We start from the raw sequence: 26786 nt of genomic DNA on the forward strand, positions 1-26786 counted from the left end.
CAGAGAGAGAGAGAGAGGGAGAGAGAGAGAGAGAGAGAGAGAGAGAGAGAGAGAGAGAGAGAGAGAGCCAGAGAGAGAGAGAGAGCCAGAGAGAGAGAGCCAGAGAGAGAGAGAGAGCCAGAGAGAGAGAGAGAGCCAGAGAGAGAGAGAGAGAGAGCCAGAGAGAGAGAGAGAGAGAGAGAGAGAGAGCCAGAGAGAGAGAGAGAGCCAGAGAGAGCGAGAGAGAGAGAGAGAGCCAGAGAGAGAGAGAGCCAGAGAGAGAGAGAGCCAGAGAGAGAGAGAGAGAGCAAGAGAGCCAGAGAGAGAGAGAGAGAGAGACAGACAGAGACAGAAAGACACACACACAACAAAAGAGGAGACAGAACAAAATTAAGGCAAGGAGAGAGAAGACAGAACAGAAACAACAGAGAGAGGAGAGAAATGAGAAATCATTGAAGAGAAGGGGAAGAGAAACACAAGATAAGAAAAAGATACAAGAAAAATATACAAGATAAAAATGACATAAATGAATACCACAAATATAAAAAGTAAAGGAAGAGAGAAGCTAGAAGAGACAGGAAACGAGAGGTGTTAGAAGAGAGGAGGAAAGGAGAGATTAAAAGACAAGAAAAACAGGAGAGAAACGTAAAAGAAATAAAAAAAAGGGACATTTGTGAGGAGAGAAAATAAAGAGACCAGAGAAGACCATATATCAAGAGTGTGAGGATAAAGACTTATATATTTTCTTAGTAGACATCCTCTGGCTCTTGTTGCCCCTCTTGTATACGAATTGTACTTGCAAGTTTTCCCTGAAAAGATATTAACAAAATTAATATTTAATTATTTATTTATATAAATTACACACACACAAACTTATATATATATATATATATATATATATATATATATATATATATATATATATATATATATATATATATATATATATATAATATATATAGACCAGAGACCAATTATATATATATATATATATAATTTCGTAAACCTCACCCTGTAAACATTCATGTTTCTACATGTTAAACAAGCTACGAGGATGAGGGAAGGGGATGTTCCCTCCATGCTGGATATTATATTTACCAGGAAAGAGAAAGATATATTTATCATTCAGTACCTCCCTCCTTTGGTACCTCCCTCCTTTTACCCAAGTGACATGGTCACTTGGGTAAAAGTGACCATGTCTTTTTGGGAATAAAGTATGCAATGCATTATAATCTGGAAGAAAATGAGCTTGAAGCAGTTGAAAAACCTGACTTGTGGAGAGGTCATTATGGGGAACTCAGATATTTCCTTAAGGAATTTGACAAACACTTGCTGTTAGGACATGAAGTAAATGAGATGTATGTCAAGTTTTGTGAAATATATGATAATGGCACAACAAAATTTATACTAAAGCAGAGATGCAGAACTAGGAAAAGGGGAAAAATTGCCCAAACATACAAGCAATACACAGATGCGAGAAACAACAATAGCAGTAAGGAGAGGGGCAGAAAGACTGACTTTCGGTCATATTCAACAACACAAATATACATACACACACACACATTATTGGAAAAAATTGGAATTGGAATATTGGAAAAAATAATTAAAACTAAATGGGTAGAACACCTGGAGAGAAATGATATAATTTCAGACAGACAGTATGGTTTTCGATTTGGAAGATCCTGTGTATCGAATTTAGTCAGTTTCTATGATCGAGCAACAGATATATTACAGGAAAGAGATGGTTGGGTTGACTGCATCTATTTGGACCTAAAAAAGGCATTCGACAGTTCCACATAGAGAGGTTGTTCTGGAAACTGGAAAATATTGGAGGGGTGACAGGTAAGCTTCTAATATGGATGAAAAATTTTCTGACATAGAAAAATGAGGGCAGTAATCAGAGGCAATGTATCGGACTGGAGAAATGTCACAAGTGGAGTACCACAGGGTTCAGTTCTTGCACCAGTGATGTTTATTGTCTACATAAATGATCTACCAGTTGGTATACAGAATTACATGAACATGTTTGCTGATGATGCTAAGATAATAGGAAGGATAAGAAATTTAGATGATTGTCATGCCCTTCAAGAAAACCTGGATAAAATAAGTATATGGAGCACCACTTGGCAAATGGAATTTAATGTTAATAAATGCCATGTTATGGAATGTGGAACAGGAGAACATAGACCCCACACAACCTATACATTATGTGAGAAATCTTTAAAGAATTCTGATAAAGAAAGAGATCTAGGGGTGGTTCTAGATAGAAAACTATCACCTGAGGACCACATAAAGAATATTGTGCGAGGAGCCTATGCTATGCTTTCTAACTTTAGAATTGCGTTTAAATACATGGATGGTGATATACTAAAGAAATTGTTCATGACTTTTGTTACGCCAAAGCTAGAATATGCAGCTGTTGTGTGGTGCCCAACAACAGAAGTTGGCCCATATCTTAAGAAGCACATCAACAAACTGGAAAAGGTGCAAAGACATGCTACTAAGTGGCTCCCAGAACTGAAGGGCAAGAGCTACGAGGAGACGTTAGAGGCATTAAATATGCCAAAACTAAAAGACAGAAGAGGTGATATGATCACTACATACAAAATAGTAACAGGAATTGATAAAATCGACAGGGAAGATTTCCTGAGACCTGGAACTTCAAGAACAGGAGGTCATAGATTGAAACTAGCTTAACACAGATGCTAAAGAAATATAAGAAAATTCACTTTCGCAAATAGAGTGGTAGACGGTTGGAACAAGTTAGGTGAGAAGGTGGTGGAGGCCAAGACTGTCAGTAGTTTCAAAGCGTTATATGACAAAGAGTGCTGGGAAGACGGTCTCATCCTTTAACTACACTTAGGTAATTACACACACACACACACATACATATTATATATATATATATATATATATATATATATATATATATATATATATATATATATATATATATATATATATATATATATATATATATGTATGTCGTACCTAGTCGCCAGAACGCACTTTTCAGCCTACTATGCAAGGCCCGATTTGCCTAATAAGCCAAGTTTTCATGAATTAATATATTTTCTCTATTTTTTTTCTTATGAAATGATAAAGCTATCCATTTCATTATGTATGAGGTCAATTCTTTTTTTATTGGAGTTAAAATTAATAGAGATATATGACCGAACCTAACCTATCTTTATAGGTTAGGTTAGGTAGCTGAAAATGTTAGGTTAGGTAGTCGAAAAAACATTAATTCAAGAAAACTTGGCTTATTAGGCAAATCGGGCCTTGCATAGTAGGCTGAGATGTGCGTTCTGGCTACTAGGTACGACACATTATATATATATTTATATATATATATATATATATATATATATATATATATATATATATATATATATATATATATATATATATATATCAGACAATTAGTAAAAAAAAAAAAAAAAAAAAATTAAATTATTTTACCTTGTACCTAGATCCACCAGGCCTGTTTGGTGCCTGTTTCAGTACTTCAGACATCTGGAAGGTCACATCCTCCTCCTCAACTTGTGGATGTGCGTTGATAGATGATTCTGTAAAATTAAGTTATTTATATAATAATAAATTCAGTATAACAATAATATTCTGTAAAATTAAAAGTAATTTATACATCAATCAGATAAAACTCTCCAGAGATGGTGATACACAACATATAAAGGACAAGTTTCAGAACAAAATATGCATTTAGGAATAAGGTTTTGTACATGTAGGTAGCACATGAGAAAATAAGTGGAAGGTGATCAAGTTTATATTAACATGTTAATGACTTTGTTAAGGCTTTGCAAGAATGAAAAAATATTAATAATATAATATCACCTACCAATTAATTGTACATCATTTATAAGTCAATTATTTGCATTATTATTATTCAATACTAATGATATAAAAATGCATTTTGTAATCTACTATTTATGCAAGTATTAAGCACAGGATCATGAAATAAACTGCAAAATACTGTAATGGATAAACCAATTAATTTTACATTTTCCTATAGCTAAGTCAGTCAGTTCTATTAGCAGCAGAGAACAATTATGCCCAACCTCTATTAAATGAAACAATCTTAAGAGCAAGTGATAGAAATATAATCATTTATGCTTGGGATTATGGAATGGTTCCAAATATGAAAAATATCAAGTTTTTTGGTTAAAATTTTTTAACTTAAAATTTACATTTTTAAGTGAATTTTAAACTTTAAAAAAATTATTTAATTTTTTGGTTACTTACTTAAAATAACATTATATAGTTCTTGTTTTTGTAGAAATGCCAATTTCTTCTTTTGCCCTTCCAGACTGTATAGTGACCACAGGCCGTTTGTTCATATCTTCATTATTCTTCGAACTGTGGTTGCACAATCAGACCCACGTACACTGGTTAAAAGCATCAGCCTAAAAGCAACAACAAAAATGTAGTACACTGACGAATTTTGAATATATATATATATATATATATATATATATATATATATATATATATATATATATATATATATATATATATATATATATATATATATTAGTTGATTTTATACCCGCATTAGGTCAGGTGATAATACAATGAAGGTGAAAACATGGGGGGATACATAAGGGATAAACATAGGGGCTGCAGAAGGCTTATTGGCCCATACGAGGCATCTCCTATCTAAACACAAAGATTAATCCAGTGTAATTGGCCTGTTATGTTGTAACATAACATATGTATATATATATATATATATATATATATATATATATATATATATATATATATATATATATATATATATATATATATATATATATATGTATGCCATATACATATATATGCTATGTTGTATGCTACAACTTGGCTGATAATAAAGCCATTCACAACTGCAGGCCTAATAAAAAAAGGAGGTGGCATAGCAATATCTTACAAAGATACCTTCATCTGCAATAGTCTCATTAGTAATAGAGACGACTATTGTGAATATACCTTTGCCAAGTTCTCCAGTAAATCCCTTAAATCCTCCTTGACTATAAGTGCCATCTATAGATTTCCCAATACCGACATAGCTTCATTCTCAGATAACGTAAGGAATCTTATCATAAATAACAATCTCAACAAAAATCAAACCAACTTAGTGGTTTGTAATGGTGAACAAAACATGCAGATACTTATATATAACCTGTGAATAGAGTGTAATAACACCAAAACTATTTGTTTATTGTTTTATGACCATAATAATTGAATCACTAATATGATTCACTAATATATAATCCTAATAATAATCACTAATATATAATCCATTGAGCATGCTGCATCTCTTTCAGTCTCTTTGCAATTTGAACAAGAGGGTTTTTAATTGATCGAACCATATTCTTAAAGTAAAGTAAATGAGATGTATTCCATATTTTGCAAAATATACGATGAAGGCACACAAACATTCATACCAAAACTGAAGGGCAGGATTTATGAGGAGACATTAGAGGCATTAAATATTCCAAACTAGAAGACAGAAGGAAAAGAGGAGATATGATCACTACGTACAAAACAGTAACAGGAATTGATAAACTTGATAGGGAAGATTTCCCGAGACCTGGAATTTCAAGAACAAGAGGTTATAGATTTAAACGAACTAAACAAAGATGCCGAAGAAATGTAAGACAATTCACTTTTGCAAACAGAATGGTAAACGGTTGGAACATGTTAGGTGAGAAGGTGGTGGAGGCCAAATCCGTCAAGAGTTTCAAAGCATTATATGACAAAGAGTGCTGGGAAAATGGGACACCACGAGTGTAGCTCTCCATCCATCTGATTGATAACCCAAATGAATTTTTCATGGATATGATACCAACATCAAATCATAAATCAGATGTGATCCTATCCCCACTGGATTTTGAAGAAGCCATAGACAGTATGCCTATGCACTCTGCACCAGGCCCTGACTCTTGGAACTCTATATTCATCAAGAACTGTAAAAAACGTTATCGCAGGCCCTTCACATTCTTTGGAGACAAAGCCAAGATACTGGCATTGTCCCTGACATACTAAAAACAGCAGAGATAGCACCGCCCCATAAAGGAGGAAATAAGGCAGAGGCAAAAAACTACAGACCGATAGCACTAACATCGCACATCATAAAAATCTTTGAGAGAATGCTAAGAAGTAAGATCACAAAATACATGGAATCACAGCATCTCCATAACCCCAGACAACATGGTTTCAGAACAGGGCGCTCTTGCCTATCACAGTTGCTGGACCACTCTGACATGGCACTAGATGCCATGGAAGACAAACAAAACGCTTTGACAAAAAAAAGCCTTTGACAAATGTGACCATTGTGTTATTGCACATAAAATGCGTTCAAAAGGAATTACCGGAAAAATAGGCAGATGGATATACAACTTCCTGACTAATAGAACCCAATGTGTAGTAGTCAACAAAATAAAATCTGGACCATCAACCGTAAAGAGCTCAGTCCCCAAGCGTACTGTGCTTGCTCCAATACTTTTTCTCATCCTCATATCGGACATAGACAAGGACACAACCTATAGTACTTGATCATCCTTTGCAGATGACACTAGAATCTTCACGAGAGTAGGCAACATAGAGGACACGGCAAACCTCCAATCAGATGTAAATCAGGTCTTTCTATGGGCTACAGAAAATAACATGGTGATTAACGAACATAAGTTTCAGCTCATGCGCTACGGAAAAAATAAAAAATATAAAAACGGAAACCACTTACAAAACTCAGTCAAATCATAACATTGAACGGAAAAGCAACGTAAAGGATTTGGGTGTACTGATGTCAGAAGGCCTTACATTTAAAGAACACAATAAAGTAGCCGTCACAACTGCAAGAAAAATGACAGGATAGATAACAAGAACTTTTCACACTAGAGATGCTATACCGATGATGATAGTTTTCAAGACGCTAGTGCTCTCTAGAGTGGAATACTGCTGCATAATGAAAGCCCCTTTCAAAGCTGGAGAAATTACTGACCTATACTTATGCATTTATCTTCGGTTTAACACAACAGGCACCAGACACACGCTAGGCATCATACACACTAGGATAAAACAAACATTAGGCCAGAAGTCAGAAAAGAATTCAAAGAATTTTACTGGAAAGGCTTGCTGTTAGGAAAGGAAGTAATTGAGATGAATTAATGCACAGTATGTCAATTTTGTGAAATATATGATAAAGGAACAAAAACATTTATACCAAAACAAAGATGCAGAACTAGGAAACAGGATTTGTTCAACTGAAATTTCAAGACGGACAGAGACCAAAAGACACAAAAATGGAATCAATATACGAAGAGGCCAAACCCCCAAACATACCAGTAATACAAAGAGAAACAACTACACGGCAGTGAGGAGAGAGGCAGAAAGAAATTTTGAAAAAAAGGAACAAACAAATGTAAAGTAGAACAAATCATATTCTATAAATACAGCAACAACCAATTGCAGGTAAAGGATAATATTCAGAGCTTTTAAATGCATGGATGGCGAAATACTCAAGAAATTGTTCACGACTTTTGTTAGACCAAAGTTGGAATATGCAGCGGTTGTATGGTGCCCATATCTTAAGAAGCACATAAACAAACTGGAAAAGGTGCAAAGACATGCTACTAAGTGGCTCCCAGAACTGAAGGACAAGAACTATGAGGAGAGGTTAGAGGCATTAAATATACCAAATATACTACACAAATATATATACTACACATGCACAATAAACTACCCTACACAGGCTGAGTATGGTGTGTACAATAAATTATTAGCTAAAAGATAAGACTGAGTTTGTATAAATGGGGGTTAAGTCAGAGTGGGAAAATGTAAGTGGAGTGCCTAAAAACCCTGTCCTGGGACCTCTGTAATTCATAATATATACAAATAATTTAGACTCAGGTTTGATCAGCAATATTTGAAAATTTCCAGACGATACAAAAGGGATTTTTTTCTGGATTCAGGATTATTTTTTTATGGCTGAAAACAGGTTTTCAGCAATAAAAGAAATACAGTATTGCTGGAACAACCGTCGACATCTTCAAGAGAAAACCTGAACATCTTCAAGAAGTGAAGATGACCTTGAGAAGAAGTATAGGTTGGGAGAAGTATAGGTTAGGAATTGTCTCCAAAGAATTCTCAAAGAATTACTCGTTATTGCTATCCAAGATAATTAGACGAGCCAAAGCTAAATACTACGAAGATAAATTTACCCAAATAAAGAGTACCTTACCTAAAAATATGTATGTACCTTACGTAAATAAACATTTGATTTTGAAGTGCCGGACAAACAAGGCTGTGGTGGATATGTGGGCCTGAGGGGCCTGTCCAAGCAACAGCCTGTTGGACCAAGCTCTCACATGTCAAGCCTGGCCTTGGAAGGGCTTGGTGAGTAGAACAACTACCAGAACCCTATAATGCATGTATCAAGGTGTCCAGGCAGTGAGCACCACATAATGCAGTGCAGTCCTGTAAGAATAAGCACAGTAAGTATGGGCATGGAGGGGGTGCAGCAGTGGCTTGTGAAGGGCTGGAGAGTAAATGGACATGCCCAGGGGTAAAAAGCATTAGGGTAACAGAACATAGCCCATAAAAATAGTAATGACAATGAATGAATAATTATATGAATGCAATAATACTTCATATCTCAATAGGAATACTAAGCAGGATGCAAGACAAGGTACTGGTGGTGATAGTGGTTGGTACAAGTCCTCACATCCCCACAGACACCAGTAACAGCCCTCACCTCCCAACACAGTTCCCTTGTAGCGAGTTAATCTTATACTCGCTTCATTATCTTATAGCATAACTAATTAACACTAATTACAGAAGCTACACAGGTGATACTTTGGTATGAGTTGAGCGCACTGAGCGTCGGTATCGCTACACCCTTGTTCCTTAACAACCCTTTGGACCTTTATTACAGAAAAATAGAATCAATTAATTTAATAAAATATAAAATATAAGTGCTTACTTACGATAATACTATCGGTGGAACACAAAATCTTCTTCTTCTTGATAGTAGGTGCAGTTTGCATGAAGGGTTAGTCCTCGCCATGACTGAACTGACGACAAAATGGCCGATGTGTTGATATGGCGTCAGGTGACGCTGTGACGTCACAGGTGAGGGACGCTTTGCGCATTACTCCCTCGTACTTAAAAAGTACTACAGGTACTTTTTGGTTTTATTTTTGAATATGGCAGAAGTTGGACAGCTTTTCAAATCATTATAAGGGAGTGAGTTCCATAGACTAGGTCCCTTTATTTACATAGAGTGTTTACATAGATTAAGTTTGACTCTGGGGATATCAAAGAGATATTTATGTCTGGTGGGGACGTGGCCATGTGTTCTATTACATCTGTCCAGGAAGAGTTTCAGAACAGGGTTTGCAGTTAGAAAAAGGGCTTTATAAACGTAATTTACACAGGAGAATGTATGGAGTGAATTTGTTTAGCATGTTTAAGGATTTGAACAAGGGAGCTGTGTGTTGTCTGAAGGTAAAGTTATTTATTGTCCTGATAGCAGATTTTTACTGGATGATGATGGGCTTGAGGTAGTTTGCAGAGGTTGAACCCCAAGCACAAACGCCATAAGAATGATAGGGATAGATAAGTGCATAATAGAGTGAGAGGAGAGCAGAGTAGGGTACATAATATCTGATCTTAAACAGTATACCAACTGTTTTAGAAACCTTTTTAGTTATATGTTGTATATGGGTGCGGAAGTTGAGTCTCTTGTCTAAGTATAGGCTAAGAAACTTTCCATCATTTTTATTGCTAATGTTTACATTATCTATCTGAAGCTGAATTGCATTTGTTGATTTGTTTCCAAATAAGATATAGTAGGTCTTTTCTATGTTTTGTGAGAGGTTTGTTGGTTGACATCCACAAGTAGACTTTTTTTAATTAATTGTTTACAACATTATTTAACAGGAGTGGGTTGGGGTCAGAGTAGATGAGTAGTATCATCAGCCAACAATATAGGTTTAAGTATGTTAGAGACATTAGGGAGATCATTGATGTATATAAGAAACAGGAGGGTCCTAGGATGCTGCTCTGTGGCACCTTTACGGTAATTAAGTGGTAGAGTGGGAGAGGTTATATCATTGATGGCTTCATATTGGTGTCTGTTACTAAGATAGGATCGGATATAGTTTAGGGCAAGGCCACGGATTCCATAATGGTGGAATTTAAGTAAGAGGTAGTTATGGTTAACAGTATCAAAGGCCTTTCTCAGGCCGATGAAGAGTTCAATTGGAAACTCACTTTTGTCAAGGGCTGAGAAGATTAAGTCAAGCAGACTAACAATAGCATCATTGGTACTCTTTTGGGAGCGGAAGCCAAACTGACAGGGACTTAGTATATTGAATTTTACAAGATTGGAGTAGAGCTGTTTGTAAAAAAAAAAAAAATAATTTTGATAATATAGGTAGATTCGATATGGGTCTGTAATTATTTATGTCTGCCGTGTTACCTCCTTTATGAACTGGCGTTACTCTTGCTTTTTTAAGGATATCAGGGAAGGTATGACACTCTAGGGATTTGTTGAACAGCAGTGCTATGGATGGTGCAAGGGCATGGGAGGCACGCCTGTGTACCATCGATGGTATTTCACTAATGTTCCCAGCTTTGGTTTTTAGCGAGTGAATGATGGACACAACATCTGTAGGGCTGACCGGAGAGAGGAGAAGAGAGTTTGGATAGCTGCGTGAAAGATATGTGGTAACATATGTCTGAGTCTCTGGGATTTTTCGGGCAAGGTGAGCACCAAACGATGAAAAGAAGCTATTAAATTCAGTTGCTGTTTCAAGATCTGTTGCAGGTGTATAACCATCCTTGGAGATTTTTATCTTATTATGTGAATGTTGTTTAGCTCCTAGGATGGTAGAGATGGCTCTCCATGTGCTTTTTATGTTGCCTTTTGCTTCTTTGAATCTATTCTTGTAATAGGAACGCTTTGCTCTTATTATACTGGTAAGCACTGATGAATACCTCTTAACTACTTCTTTTCCAACTAGGCCAATCCTAAGTTTTTTTTTCATATTCATGTTTCTTGTCGATTGCTTTAAGTATGCCATTAGTGAGCCAGGGATTATTTAACCTTTTTGCCAGTTACTTGCTTGGTGAGGAGAGGACAATAAGTATTGTAAAGGCTTTAAATTTTGGAAAGAGGCTAGTTAACGAATTATTATCCTGTGTATTGATAAATTTAGATTCCCAGTTTACATTGTGGAGGGCATTTGTGAGATTGCCTATTGCCGCTTCACATTGTAACCTAAAGGTAATTTTCTTGTTACCTGGTGGTGTTATGGCCATGTTCGCTACAAGGAAGGTAGGATAGTGGTCAGTTGTTCTGTCAGTGATTATACTTGATGTAAGAGGAGCTGTTATGTTGGTCCATCAGTGATCCAGGGTAGTCGCAGATGTTTGAGTGACTCGGGTGGGCCTGGTGATTGCGGGGATGAGCATACAGGAATTCATGCTGTTGAGGAAACAGTCTACTTGAGGGTTATTTTGTAGCCCTAGGTCAATATTGAAATCACCTCTGAGAACTATGTGATTTTTGTTGAGATTATTGTTTATGATAAGGTTCCTCAAGTTGTTATTGTATTTGTGTCTAGCTTCAGACACAAGCATGTTACAGTTATGTCTTAAAGAGTTGAGAGCAATTAAGGATGATAAAGAGTCACCTACAACTAATGTATCAAGTTTGGATACTTGTACACATTTGCCTTGCCTTGCTCCTTGCAAGGAGCAAGGCAAATAGTTCAGTCTGAAGGGTAGAGGCCCAGTTGTTTATACGGACTCCCCACTCAAAATATAAGTCATATCCTATTGCCAGGACAACTGCACTTCCAGCTGCACCCGTTGGGCGCTGTAGGAAACCTTCAGTGTATATGATTTGAGAGAGAGAATGCTCTGTGGACAGAGCATCAATATGGCTTAAGACGTTGAGCTTTGCCTCAAGACAAAGCTGGGACTGATCTCTAATTTGCTCCTTTGATGGAAAGGGAGGGATTAAAATTGAAAAGGGTGTAATTTCCTACAGTGCAGGAAAGTGCTATTGTTGTCTCTCTTGGTACAAATTATAAATCTGATACTTTCTGAGTTCAGTTCCAATTTTATTTATCTATTTGAAACAATGTTTACATTCAATAAAGAAATTCTGGAGGGCTTCTGTGCAAGGGTTAGGATGAGCTAGCCTAAGCATTTTTATACCAATTTGACAGTTATTTTCAGTAACACGATAAACAACGCTCGGAATATTAAGTTCCTTTCTCATATTAAGTATCTTTGTGGTACGAAGGCACCCAAGGATTATCCTCAAGGCTTCGTTCTGCAATTTTTCAAGCCCTCCAAGCTTTCTTTCAGGATGCCTTAAAGTTAGTTTAGTTCATTTATTATGCACCCCATACCCATCTTGTGGGCGGTAGTGGAAAGGGTTGCAGAGGCACATAATGGGCTCAGGGACTGAACCCAACAATTCATTTAGCTAAGCAAGTTACAATCTTGATGAGCTAGTTACAAAATTCAGTATAAGTCGTCACATCAACAATAGGTTCGAGATCGATCACAAGTACAGTTTCTAAATTAAGCAACTGACATATGTGGAGAGCTAGTGTCACAATTGATATGTTTGTCCTGCACACCGCTCCCCATCCAGTGGGCAGCGGTGGATAGGTTACAATCACTTAGTTACTACTTACAGTTAGCAAACTGGGGATATTTGGCTAAAATTTCTGGTACCAGATCATTTTGAATGAAATATTGACACATCGTTGGTACATTGGTTATAGAATTGTCTCTGAATTCACTATCACATAGTGACGAAGGGGTGTGCAAATAATTTTGTTGACAGTTAACATTTGGTCAGGTCTACATCGGCAGATAATGAGAATTCCCAGAAATACTTGTAACCGAGTCTAAGCCGAGCAGTAGTAACATCTAGAAGTCTGCTGATTTTATTGGATGAACCATAGATGTGTGGCTCCTTTTGCATAATAGTATTGAACGAAAGTTAATCTCCCCAAACACTTTCGCGTTTTGGGCAAGTTACCCCTCCACTCTCTCCATTTTTGTTTTGACATTCCCTGGTAGTGCGCGGAAATACTGAAAAGTGTATACTCTTTTCAACTTTGTCACCTTAATTCTCGTCCTATGTCTTTCATTTTGGTATCAATGCGTTCGCAATAGAATTCCCAACAGAACTATGTGCATATAATGTCAAAGACAGCAGCGCGCTCCACCCGCCGACAAGATGAATGTAGGCCAAGGGTACCAGAAAAAGAAAGCTGAGCCACCCTCAGGCAACTCTCATTACATTAGAGAGCGTGATAATATTGAAAAGTGTATACCCTTTTCAACTTTGTTACCTCAATTCTCATCCTAGTTTTTTCAATTTGGCATCAATGTGTTCGCAATAGAATTCTCTACAGGACTAAAGGCATATAAACTCCAAAAGCCCGGCTTACCATCCGCAACAAACAGAGTAAGCGAGAGTGTGTTACCAGGGAGCGCACAAGAGCGATAAAATGTATACACTCTTTTCATTTTGGTCACCCCAATTGTCATCCTAGGTCTTTCATTTTGGTATCAATGTGTTAGCAATAGAATTATCTACAGGTTTAAATGCATATAAACTCCAAAAGCAAGGTGTACCATCCGCACAAAACAGAGAAAGTGAGAGAAAGTAACCCGGGAGCACTCTAGTGCAATGTAATGTGAACACTCTTTTCACTTTGGTTACCTCAATTCTCGTCATATGTCTTTCATTTTGGTATCAATGTGTTCGCAATTGTATCTGCTGGCATTTTACCCTTTGCTTGGATCTGAAGGGTTTTAGGCTCACCACGATGCAATCTGATAGTACCACACGTGTATATACCTATCTTCAAGCAGCAATTCACTCATTCAAACCGACTTATAATAGTTATCCATATATAAATGGTAATCTTTGTTCTACCTGTTAACCTGTCATATGAAGAAAGATTGTCAAAGCTTATATTACATTCTCTAGAAAAGCAAAGAATTAGGAGTGACATATGGTAGAGGTGCACAATGGGATGAATGGACATAACAAAGGGGACATTAATGGGGTATTAAAAGTAGCAACACAAGACAGAACTCGAAACAAAGTGTAAAAATTGGAAAAATTTAGATTTAGGAAAGAACTGCATGAGTAAATACACTGGGTTTGTACCTTAAGGTTCATGTATGCAATATTACAGAGTTCCAGTTAACTCCCATGCATGCAATTAATTTATGTTATGTTTATGTTTTTTATGTTAAAATGTTTTTGTTGATTTGTTTGTATATTTTCATAAGTAAAGCATGCTTACCGTCTTATTCCAAGTTTTATGATAACTTTACAAGGTTTAAAACATAAAGTTCAATATATATTCTGGTTTTCACACAGGAATTATACGTTAATATAACATCATAATAACGTAATGATGTCGTGTAAATAACGTTATACTGACGTCATATAAATGTTATATTTATGTTATAAGAACGTAAATTGGATAGCTTTACAGAAAGTAAACAAAAAAAACTAAATGTTGACTGAAAATTATTTATTCTTAAATATAAAGCATGAAAACATTATAATACCATAGCATTCACTATTATTTTTAAATTTTTACATAAATCTTAAAAAACTGTGTCTCAAGAATATATGTTTTTAGTTATATCCTTTGGTTTTAAGAACATCAGATATACGTATTTATGTCAAAAGTTACAGTATTACCTTTGTGGAACCATTTAAAAACGTCCACAAACGTTCTGTGTTTGCTGGGGTCCGACTCAGGGGCCTGGTCACCCCCCCCCCCATGAGGCTGGGAAAGAGAAGTCGTTTCATTATCCATGCAGCAGTCTTTCTAAAAGTTTGGGGCCTGGATCCAAGGGATACCACCTACCAGGGCAGCCAGGGAGGCTGAGGGCGGGCCAGTGCAGGAAGGGTGCATCGTCCCCAGCAGTGCCCCCCCCCCCCCCTTTTTAACAAGGAGTCCTACTGCATAGTTCATTCTCCCACACTGGTGCAAAGACCCCACTCCCCCTATTGCCCCAGTCTGGACACCCAGCCACCCACTCAGGGCTACCCCTCCAGCGGGCAGTCCAATGGCTCACAAGACCCCTACCTGGTGCCCATCTGCATGTACAACACACAAAGAGGGGACAGGAGAGGGGGGAAAGGCAACCCTCACTAGTCCCAGGGTGATGTACGTGAGCCCCTCACCACGACAAGGCGACACCACAGAGGGAAGAGCCGAGAAGAGCAGATGTACTCCTGAATAGAGCATCTGGCACCAAGAGTTACGGAAGACGGAAGGGACCTATCAAAAGTGATTTTCATTACACAAAGAGACTGGCCATGACGACCACGAGGGAGGGCGAGTAACATATTAATATGGAGGATAGAATGGCCTTGGGCCTCAAGGATATGTTTATTATGGTAGTCTTTAAGTTCCTTATCACCAGTCGCTACATGGTATGGAAGAATAACTGTGCCAATCCTGGCATTTATTTAACCAGGCATTTTTTGATATTCGAACCAGTGTCTCCCCAATGAAGAACAATGAGGCTAAGTGGACAGCTGCTTCCTGAGGAGCTGCAACAACACGTGTACCAGTATGGGTGGGGTTAAAAGTGACAAAGGTATCCAACAAATCAACTAGAGTAGGAGTAATTAGGTCAAGTGGAGGAGTAGGTCTGTATATTAAAGAGAAGCTGGAATGCACAGAGCTCCTGAACTTGACCAATGAGGTGGTAGAGGTACTTGGAATCATGGTAGAGAATATAGATCTAATTATTATTCTAATATACAAACCGCCAGATGCAACAGTTGAGGAATTCACTGAGCAGATCCACAAAATAGATAATAGCCTTGATAACCTAGCAAACCCAGTACCAGATTTTATCTTCCTTGGAGACTTCAATCTACCCAGTTTACATTGGAGAATAGTAAACAATAATACTATAGCATGAAATCAACTTGGAAATAACGAATCACAGGTCAGAGAACTACTGAGATTCTGTGACAAATTCTCTCTCAGTCAGCAGATTACAGAACCGACTAGGAATGAGAACACACTAGACCTCATATTCACCAACAATGATGATAGCTAATCAGAGACATTACTGTCTCGGACACTACGTACTCGGACCACAAGCTCATTGAAGTGCAAACTAACATTAATAACGGTAGTAGGGCCAAGAGAAACAACAAGCGAGAAGGGCTATTCAATAAATTAAATTTTAATAATAAAAGGATAGACTCGGAGAAAATAAACAAGGAACTTACAACATTCAATGGGAAAATGTTTAAGTAATAAAAATCCTACACAAGGTCCAACGTAGAAAGAGAACGCAGACGACATTACAAAAGAAGAAAAAATTTAACAGAAATGCTGAAGCAGACACGACTTTCCATGCAAAGAAGGAATAATTTAAACAGGGAGATTGAAGAAATCAAACAGAGACTGAAGCATTCATATCAGATTGAAGAACGGCAACTAAAACAGAAAGCAATTCAAGAAATAAAGAAAAACCCAAAATATTTCTTCACATATGCTAAATCAAAAGCAAAAACCACTGCCAGTATTGGACCTATTCGTACTAGTGAAGGTTCATACACTGAGGATGACAAAGAAATTAATGAAATCCTAAAAAAGCAATATGAGGACATGTTTAGCACCCCGATACACAGCATGAAAGTGGAAGATCTGGACAACTTCTTTACGCGTGATATACAAACCCCTGTAAATATAATTGATATCAACACGAGCGTGGCAGGTTTTGAAAGAGAAATTGACAATATGCCCATGCACTCAGCCTTGGGTTCAGACTCATGGAATTCAATATTTATAATGAAATTCAAAGTGCCAGTAGCACAGGCATTCAGTATAGTGTGGAGGAAGAGCTTGGACACGGGGGAGATTCCAGATGCGCTTAAAGCAGCAGACATATCCCCTCTACACAAGGGAGGTAGCAAAGCATTGGCAAAGAATTATAGACCAGTTGCACTAACGTCCCACATAATAAAAGTACTGTATTTGAGAGAGTGACCAGGAGTCAGGTCACTAGTTTCATGGAGACCAATGACATCCACAATCCAGGCCAACATGGATTTAGAGCAGGAAGGTCATGCCTCTCACAGATACTTGACCATTACGACAAAATCACTGAGGCATTAGAAGAAAAACAGAGTTCAGATGTAGTATACACAGATTCGCAAAGGCATTCGATAAATGTGACCATGAAGTGATAGCACACAAAATGAGGTCAATGGAAATAACTGGTAAAGTAGGACGCTGGATACTCAGTTTTCTGTCGAACAGACCACAGAGAGTAACAGTTAACCATATAAAATCGAGTCCAAGAGCAGTTAAAAGCTGCAGTACCTCAAGGTACAGTCCTTGCACCATGGCTTTTCCTTATTCTCATATCATATATTGACTCAAATACAAGGCACAGCTTTGTATCATCCTTTGCAGATGACACAAAAATCAGCATGAAAATTACCTCTGCTGAAGATATTGAAAAACTACAAGCAGATATTAATAAAGTTTTCGACTGGGCAACAGAAAATAACGTGATGTTTAACAGCGATAAATTCCAGGTACTAAGATACAGTAAAAGTGAGAACCTTAAACTTAATACAGGGTACAAAACACAATCAAATTTGCCCATAGCAGGAAAGAAACATGTAAAGGATTTGGGAATAATGATGTCTGATGACCTAAATTGTAGGGAGCATAACCAAGCAAATATTGAGGCAGACAGGAAAATGATAGGATGGATTACGAGAACTTTCAAATCCAGGGATCCCATCACAATGGTTGTACTCTTGAAATCACTTGTGCTGTCCCATCTTGAGTACTGCTCAGTACTCACTTCCTCATTTAGAGCAGGAGAGATTGCTGAAATAGAGGGAGTACAAAAAACATTTACGGGATACATAACCGAGATAAAGCATCTAAATTATTGGGATCGTCTCAAAGCTCTCCGAATGTACTCACTAGGAAGACGATGGGAGAAATATCAAATAATATACAAGTGGGAAAATACTGGAGGGCCATGTCCCAAATCTGCACAGTAAAATAGCAACATACTGGAGTGAACAATATGGTAGAAAATGCAGAGTACTGTACAATCAGTGAAGAGCAGGGGTGCCATAGGCACAATTAGAGAGAACTATATAAACATCAGAGGTCCATGGTTGTTCAACATCCTCCCAGCGAGCATAAGAAATATTGCCGGAACAACCGTGGACATCTTCAAGAGGAAACTAGATAGTTTCCTCCAACGAGTGCCGGACCAACCGGGCTGCGATGGGTATGTGGGCCTGCGAGCTGCTGCAAGCAACAGCCTAGTGGACCAAACTCTCACAAGTTAAGCCTGGCCTCGGGCCGGGCTTAGGGAGTAAGTAAGTAATTATCAAAAGAAGGCACCAAACCGGGAAGGCTATGTAGCACCATCAAATACGCAAAATAATCAGAGGGCGCTAAATATCACCAAGGATGCCAATACGAGAACAAAAACGCATAAGGCGAACGATATCAAAAGTATCCGAGTCACCAAGAATTCTATCGAGGGACAGGTGACCGCGAGGGGCGGTCGGAAAGCAAGACACACGCTCGTCCTGGAAGTCAGGACATTCAAGAAGGACATGCACGACCGTAAGAGGGACAATGCAACTAGGACAATAAGGAGCAGGGCGGCGCTCCATCAAGTGACCATGGGTTAAGCGAGTATGGCCAATACGCAACCTCGCCAGAGCTGTTTCCCACCGCCGGTTACGGTGGAAGGAGGACGGCCACGAGGAAACACAACATTTAAGAGTACGTAGCTTGTTACCAGTAACAGACAACCAAGAAGCCTGCCAACGGGTAAGGACTGAGGAATGGATAACCGGGTAAAAGTCGGAATACGGAATGCCTTTACGAGAGATGGGACAAGAGCGGACAGCTTCCTTAGCGGCAGCATCCGCACGCTCATTTAAAGACACGCCAATATGGCTGGGAACCCAACAAAACTCAACCGACTTAAATTTACTGTGAACGAGAAACAGCCAATGCTGGATCTCGACAACTACCGGATGAACTGGATTAAAGCACCCGAGAGCCATGAGGGCACTACGAGAGTCAACAACAACCACAAAGGAAGACTGACAACGAGAAAGCAGGAGACGAAGAGCATAGAGAATAGCATAAAGTTCCGCTGTAAAGATGCTAGTCTCCGGAGGCAAGCGACACATATAAGTGCGATCAGGAAAAACAACAGAGTAGCCAACACCGTCCGCTGACTTAGACCCATCGGTGAAGACAGAAACGGAGCGGGAGTGAGAAGAAAAGTGCTCGAGGAAAAGGCGTTTTAGAACTGTAGGAGGGGTAAAAGCTTTAGTGATACGAGTCAAGGATGTACAAAACCGCGGAAGAGGGACCCTCCACGGGGGCAAAGAAGGAACAACACGAGGAGAAACATCAGAAATACGAACGGAAAGAGAATCCTGTAGGCGAGATAACCGGACAGAAAGAGGGAGGTGGTGAAGAGGAACAGGAACCGCAGGAGGGGTAAAAGTTAAAGCACGACAGAGGCGAGAGGAAGGATGTTGCAAGGACCGCGCAAGATAGCGAAGACAGTAGCGATCACGGCGGTCCTGGAGAGACAGGAAGCCAGTGTCAACATACAAGCTAAGGACGGGAGTCGAACGAAAGGCACCAGAACTGAGGCGCAACCCAGTATGGTGCAAAGCATCAAGACGGCGAAGAGTAGAAGGAGAAGCAGACGAGTAAGCAGGGCAACCATAATCGAGCTTAGACAGGACGAGAGAGGAATGTAAAGCAAGGAGAGTGCGCCTATCTGCCCCCCAAGAAGTATGGGACAAGACCCGAAGGAGGGTAAGGGACTTAGAGCACTCAACACGGAGGTAAGAGATATGGGGAGACCAAGACAAACGAGTGTCAAGGAATAACCCCAAAAGCTTCGCGGAATCTTTGTATTCAAGGGGATGACCATAAAGTGACAAAGAGGGACGAAGAACAACCCGTTTCCGCGTAAAAGTCATGGCACAAGTCTTAGAAGTAGAGAACTTGAAGCCATGACCTGTGGCCCAAGACGACACGGCATCAATCGCAAGTTGAAGCCGGCGTTGAAGGAGAGGCGAATCATCACCCTGACAACAAAGGGTAAGATCATCGACATAGAGAGCGGAGAAGACACCAGAAGGAAGAGAGGAAAGAAGACCATTGAGGGCAACCAGAAAAAGAGTAGTGCTCAGAACACTACCCTGGGGCACACCTTCGTATTGCTGAAAAGAGGGAGAGAGAGCGGTACCAAGGCGCACCCGAAAGGAACGACGAGAGAGGAAGCTGCGGAGAAAGAGAGGGAGATGACCACGAAGGCCAAAAGAATGAAGTTGAGATAGGATATGATAACGCCAAGTGGTGTCGTAAGCCTTTTCTAGGTCAAAAAGGACGGCAACAACGGAGGTCTTCGCAGCAAAAGCAGTACGAATATAGACCTCCAAGTTCACCAGGACATCTGTCGTGCTGCGGCACTTGCGGAAACCAAATTGAGAAGGGGAGAGGAGGTGATGGTGTTCCAGGAACCACATCAGACGAACGTTAACCATACGTTCAAAGAGTTTGCAGACACAACTTGTGAGAGCAATAGGGCGAAAGTCCTTAGGGGAAGTACCCAGAGACCCCGGTTTGCGAACAGGGAGGACAACGGCATCGAGCCAGTCCTCAGGGACTGACGACGACTCCCAGATCCGATTATACAGACTCAGTAAATACTGAGACGTGCTCGGAGGGAGATGGCGAAGCATCTCATAATGAATACCATCGGAGCCCGCCGCCGTAGAACCGCAGAGGGCCAGGGCAGAACGAAGTTCAGAGAGAGAGAAGGGATCATTATAGGGAAGCTGAAGATGAGTGCAGAAATCTAAAGGACGAGACTCAAGGACAGGTTTACGAAGAAGGAAAGATTGGGGAAGATGAAGACCAGAGCTAACAGAAGAAAAGTGGGAACCCAGTTCGGAAGCGACCTGCAACGGGTCCGCCACAAGAGTATCATGGAGGTGAAGGACCGGTGAAACATCGGGAACGAACTTACCCGCTATCTTGCGGATACGCTTCCAGATCTGGGCCAGAGGGGTTTCGGACGTAATTGTCGAGACATAAGATGCCCAACATTCACGTTTAGCCGTACGGATGGCCCTACGGGCCACCGCACTCGCTTTCCGAAAGAAAAGAAAAGAATCGGTCGTCTGCCTACGGCGGTGCTTCTTCCAGGCTGCACGCTTACAGCGGACAGCCCGAGCACAGTCCGCATTCCACCAGGGAACGCACTTCCGTGGACCCCGAGAGGAAGAGCGAGGAATAGAGCGGAGGGCAGCGTCGAAGACAGTGTCATGAAAAAGGAGGAGAGCGCGAGAGAGGGGCAGAAGGGAGAGGTCAGAGAGAGTAGCACTGAGGGAAAATAGGGTCCAGTCCGCCTTAGCAAACTGCCACCTAGGGAAAGAGAGGGAAGGGCGAAAAGAGAAAAAGGAAACAAGGATGGGGAAATGATCACTTCCATGGAGGTCATCAAGAACCTGCCATGTGAAATCTAAGTAAAGAGAAGAAGAGCAGAGAGAAAGATCAAGACAAGAAAGGGTGCGAGTTCGAGAGTCCAAATGAGTGGGCTCACCAGAATTCAGAAGAGACAGGGAAGAAGAGAGGAGAAACGGCTCAAGGAGGCGACCCCGGGTATTCGTCAGAACGTCACCCCAAAGAGAATGACGACAATTGAAGTCACCCAGCAGGAGCACAGGCTCCGGCAAGGAGTCTAGGAGGTGTTTCAAATCAGGAAGAGAGAGCGGGACACTCGGGGGGAGATAAATGGAACAAACTGTGTACCATTTCCCCACAAAGATACGAGCAGCAGAACAATGGAGAGGCGAAGGAAAAAGTAAAGGAACAAAGGGAACATCAGCCCGAATCAAGAGAGCAGAAGAATTAGAAGCCCCAGCAATGGCTGGGGGGGGGGAGAGAAAGGAATAGCCACGAAAACGACCAGGACGAGCACCAAGCATCGGCTCCTGGAGACAGACACAAAGGGGCGAAAACCGCGAAACCAGAAGTTGGAGTTCGAGGAAATTGGCGTAATAACCTCGAACGTTCCATTGAAGAATGGACAACGACGAGAAGAGAAAGGACAAAAACAGAGAACAAGGAAGAAACAAAGGCGAAAGACCAACAGAGCACGTTAAAGAATATCAGGGTCGGGATCAGGGTCAGCAAAGTCAGGGTTAGGGGGCATGGGTAAACTGAGCAAAGACGGAGGGAAGGAAACGGGAGAACAGATCAGAGGTGGGCGGGCAGGGTCCGGAGGAGGAGGAGGAGGAGGAGGAGGAGGAGACAACGGAGAGGAGCAGTCAAGGACAGCAGCAGGAAGAGGGGGAGTAGAAAGAGAGGAGCGCACCCCAGCAAGAGCAGCAACCGAAAGGGAAGCAGGGGCCAAAGAAACCTCCATAGCAGGAACAGGGGGCGCAAGCACTGAAACGGGAGGGGAAGGAGCAACAGAGCCAGAAGGAGGAGCTGAGGAAGAAAGCGAAGCCTTCTTACCCGCCGGGGAAGAGGAAGGAGAGGAGCCAGGCTTACGCTTCTGACTTAAAGAGACCGGTGTCCCAGCAACTACGTACCGGGCAACGGATTCCAGTGTCTCAACAGGAGAAGCCGAACGAGAGCACACACGACGGCCGTTAGGAGAGCGATGGACATCCGCCCGCACCGACAGGCGGCGGGGAGAGCCGATAGATGGAGGAAGAGGATGGGAAGGAGGATCGGAGGGGGACGAGGAAGGAGACACAGAAGACACGACAGACCGGGTAGAAGGAAGGGGAACCCCAGACAGAGGACCAGGAGGAGGATCCTTCGGGAGAGAACCCAAAGGGACAGAGGAGGGGGCAGTGGGCGCATCAGGGTCCAAGGCCTGGAAACGGTTGAGAGTCTGAGGAAGGCGGGAAGGACGAGGAGAGGAAGAGCGCAACACGCGAGCATAAGAGATATTAGCATAAGGCGGGAGCCGGCGAACCTGGCGCCTCGCCTCAGGAAAAGATAAACGCTCCCGGTGCTTCAAGTTGAGGACGGCTGCCTCAAGCTTGTAATGGACACACGCACGGGAGAAGGTAGGATGGGCCTCACCGCAGTTGAGGCAACGAGCCTGGGGAGAAGCGCACTCCGACTTAGAGTGACCTTCGCCACCACACAAAGGACAGAGAGAGACAGTCCCGGAGCAGCGGAGGGCACCATGCCCAAACCTCCAGCACTTGTTGCAGAGCCGAGGAGAAGGAATGTACTCCTGGACAGAGCACCTGGCACCAGCAAGAATGACAGAGGGTGGAAGGGTCCTACCATCAAAGGTAATCTTCACAACCCGGAGGGGTTGACGGCGACTACCACGAGGGGGACGAGTAAACGTGTCCACCTGGAGAATAGAATGGCCCTGGGCAGCGAGGATATGTCGAATATCGTCGTGGCAGTCGCGTAGGTCCCGAACACCGGTCGCAACATGGGGCGGGAGCAAAATAGTGCCAACACTGGCATTCAACTGAACGTTCTTCGAGACCCGAACGGGGGTCTCGCCAAGGCAGGATAAGGCAGCCAAGCGGGAAGCAGCATCCTGAGAAGGAGCAGCAACGACACGTGTACCGAGACGAGTGGGGTTGAAAGTAATGGAGGCATCCACGGAATCAATGAGATGTCGATGGAGGGAGAAATCGTCAGGAGGCGCAGAATCAAGAGGGAGGAGATCAAAATATTTGGCCCACGAAGCGGGACCAAACAAGGCATGATAGGTAGCAGAACTGGAAGGAATCGAGCGAGGGCGGCCGTGACGAAGACGGCGGTGAGAACCCCCAGAGAGAGAGGGGTTAAAAGGCGCAGTAGTTACAACTAGAGAAGGAGCCACGCCAGGGGACGAGGTAGTCACCACTGGGGGCTTGGGGCTCGACCCAACCACAGAGGAGGGAGGGGAGCCAGAGGAAGGAGTCAGAGAGGCCAAAGGAGGAGCAAGGTCGGGGCCCAATGCAGCGGAGGCTACAGAGCCCGGTCTTCCAATACGGACCGACTCGGGGGCTTGGTCGCCCACCCCACGAGCCTGAGAAGGTAAACCAGAAGAAGCCGAAGCAGGGGTAATCATCTTGACGAAAGAAAGAATTCACTCACGAATGTGCCCCCACACCCACCATGGAGCCACAATTAGAGGCAGGACACCCAACAAGAAGCTATCGCCGATCCTGTCGGGGCCTCCTAGGGGTGCGTCGCGAGTATACGCCCCACAAACGCCACCTTAAGAAACCGACAGTCCGTCGAGATCGGGTTCAGTGACGAAGTGGGGATTGACAATAAAAGGTTCCCCTCGCTCTCGACGTCGGGTACTGCAGTTCTACGGGCGCATGAGTATGCCTCCTCAAGCACCCGGGCGTCAAAATAGAAGAAGTCCAAGGGAAGAACCAGAACGAGCAAAAGGTTGGTAGGAAAAGGCAAGCAGATAGGAGAAGAGGGGGGAGAAAAACGAAACAGAAGAAAAAGGAAAAGATGCCCAGCAGAATTGGAGAGGACGGCAGCAGGAGCACAAGGCTAGAAAAGGACAGAGGACTGTCCCAAGGAGCATCACACTCCGGCAGCCGCCCACTAAGCCCCCACACGGCGACAACGAGCTGAGCGGGGAGGGGGCTTAGGGAGTAGAATAACCCCCAGAACCCCATCAACCAGGTATCAACTAGGTGTTTATGGATGAATAAATCATCAGGACGAGTAGAATTAACATGACCGAGATTAAAATACTTAGTCCATGTAGCAGGACCAAACAAAGCTTGGAAGGTATTAGAACCGGAAGGAATTGTGCGAGTGTGACTGCAAAGAGGACGGCACCGAGCACCCTCAGTAAGAGAGGGGGTAAAAGGCGCAGTTGTTACAATGAGAGATGAAGCCACTCCATGTGATGAGGTGGTCATCACTGGGGGGTTGGGGCTCAACCCTGCCACAGAGGTAGAAGGGGAGCAGAGATAGTTGGGACCTGGTAGACCAAGCTCTCACAAGTCAAGCCTGGCCTCGGGGACTAGAAAGACTCCCAAAACACCATCAAGCAGGGAAAGTCTGGAGCTGCTTGATCTGGGACCAAAGTAGCAGGGGGCTACAGAGCCCGGCTTTCCATCACAGTCCGACTCGGGGCCCTGGTCTCCCACTCCACATCTGAGAAATTAAAAATAAGGGTCAGATATTATGCATGTAAATGAACAGGTAAACATATCATCAACAAACAAGCCCCCATACCCACCATGGTGGCACAATTAGAGGATAGGACACCTGATAAGACGTGGGCCCCCCCCAGGGGTGCATCGTGGATATATGCCCTGCAATCACCACTTTAAGAACCATCAGTCCGTCAAGGTTGGGCTCAGCAACGAAGGAAAAGAGTGACAATAAAAGTGTCCCTTTGCTCAACAGTTTCGGGTACCACAGTTTTACGGGCGAGAGACTGTGCCTCACCTAACATCCAGTGTCAAAACAGAAGACGACATCTAAAAGAATGATCAAGAATAGCAAAAAGTCGCCAGGAAATAGCAATTAAAAAGGAGAATTGGGAAGGAAAAATTAAACTTAGTAGGAAAAAGCATTCAGCACAATTAGTGAAGAAGGCAGCAGGAGTATAAGGCTTCAAAAGGACTGAGGACACTTTCCCATGGAACATCACACTCTAGCATCCACCAACCAAGCCCCCTCAAAATGGAAATGGGCTGGAAAGGGAGGGAAGAGATGAAAAAGACGAGAGAGCAAAGAATACTGCCCGGTGGGACACCAGTGTTAATGGGTAGAGTGGGAAAATTGGAATCATTCACAGAGATATACTGGAGTCTGTCACTGAGGTAAGATTGTAGGTATTGGAGGGAGTGACTTCTTACTCCGTAATGTTGCAATTTAAGAAAGTTTTTGTGTTTACAGTGTCAAAAAGTCTTATGTAGGTCAACAAATAAATGAATAAGGTACTCATTTTTTCCAAGAGCTGCATATATGAAATTAATCAAACTAACCAGGCATGATTGGTCCTTTTTTGGGCCTGAAGCCATTATGGCAAGAACTTAATATAAACAGGAGTAAGGATGCATGTAAATTAAGTCTTTAAAATATTTTAGACAAAATCGGCAGAATTGATATTGGTCTATAATTGTTGACTTCAGTGAGGTTGCTGCTTTTATGGACTAGGGTTACTCTTGTTTTTTTTTTCTCAAAATATCAGGAAAGGTTTAGAGTTCAAATAATTTGTTGTAGAGCAATGCAATGGCTGGAGCTAAAAATCTACAGGCTTTATTTGTAAATTAGGGTTGGTATCTCAACATACAGTATCTATGAATGTCGTTCATTCATCCACTGCAAATTACCTCAAGCCCATCATCACCCAACGAAAATCTGCTATCAGAGCAATAAAACGGTCTTCAAAAAACACATAGCCTCTCTGTTTAAATCCCTGAACATGCTACATATACACTCGCTGTACACATTCTCTTATGCTATTTACAATACAAAACCTTGTTCCTAAATTCAACCTAAAATAAACCCACATTCAACACATAACTAAGAAAGTCTCTAAGACAGTTGGTATACTCTCCAAAATCAGATATTATGTTCCTAACTCTGCTCTCCTCTCACTATATTATGCACTAATCTACCCCAATCTTAATTATGGTATCTGTGTATGGGGGTCTACCACTGCAAACCACCTTAAGCCCATCATCACACAGCAAAAATCTGCTA

At 41.6% G+C, this 26786-nt stretch overlaps 1 long non-coding RNA gene across 1 annotated transcript; it reads right to left on the reverse strand.

Moving 5' to 3' along the window:
- Window positions 1-244: 244 nt before the first annotated feature.
- LOC138352852 (uncharacterized) lies at window positions 245-4391 on the reverse strand. Its single transcript, XR_011222925.1, has 3 exons — window positions 4240-4391; window positions 3442-3548; window positions 245-788 (listed from the first exon to the last, which is right to left on the reverse strand). It is a non-coding gene; the product is annotated as an uncharacterized lncRNA (long non-coding RNA).
- Window positions 4392-26786: the final 22395 nt, after the last annotated feature.

The sequence above is a fragment of the Procambarus clarkii genome, chromosome 55 (assembly GCF_040958095.1).
Source record: "Procambarus clarkii isolate CNS0578487 chromosome 55, FALCON_Pclarkii_2.0, whole genome shotgun sequence".
NCBI classification, from domain to species: domain Eukaryota; kingdom Metazoa; phylum Arthropoda; class Malacostraca; order Decapoda; family Cambaridae; genus Procambarus; species Procambarus clarkii.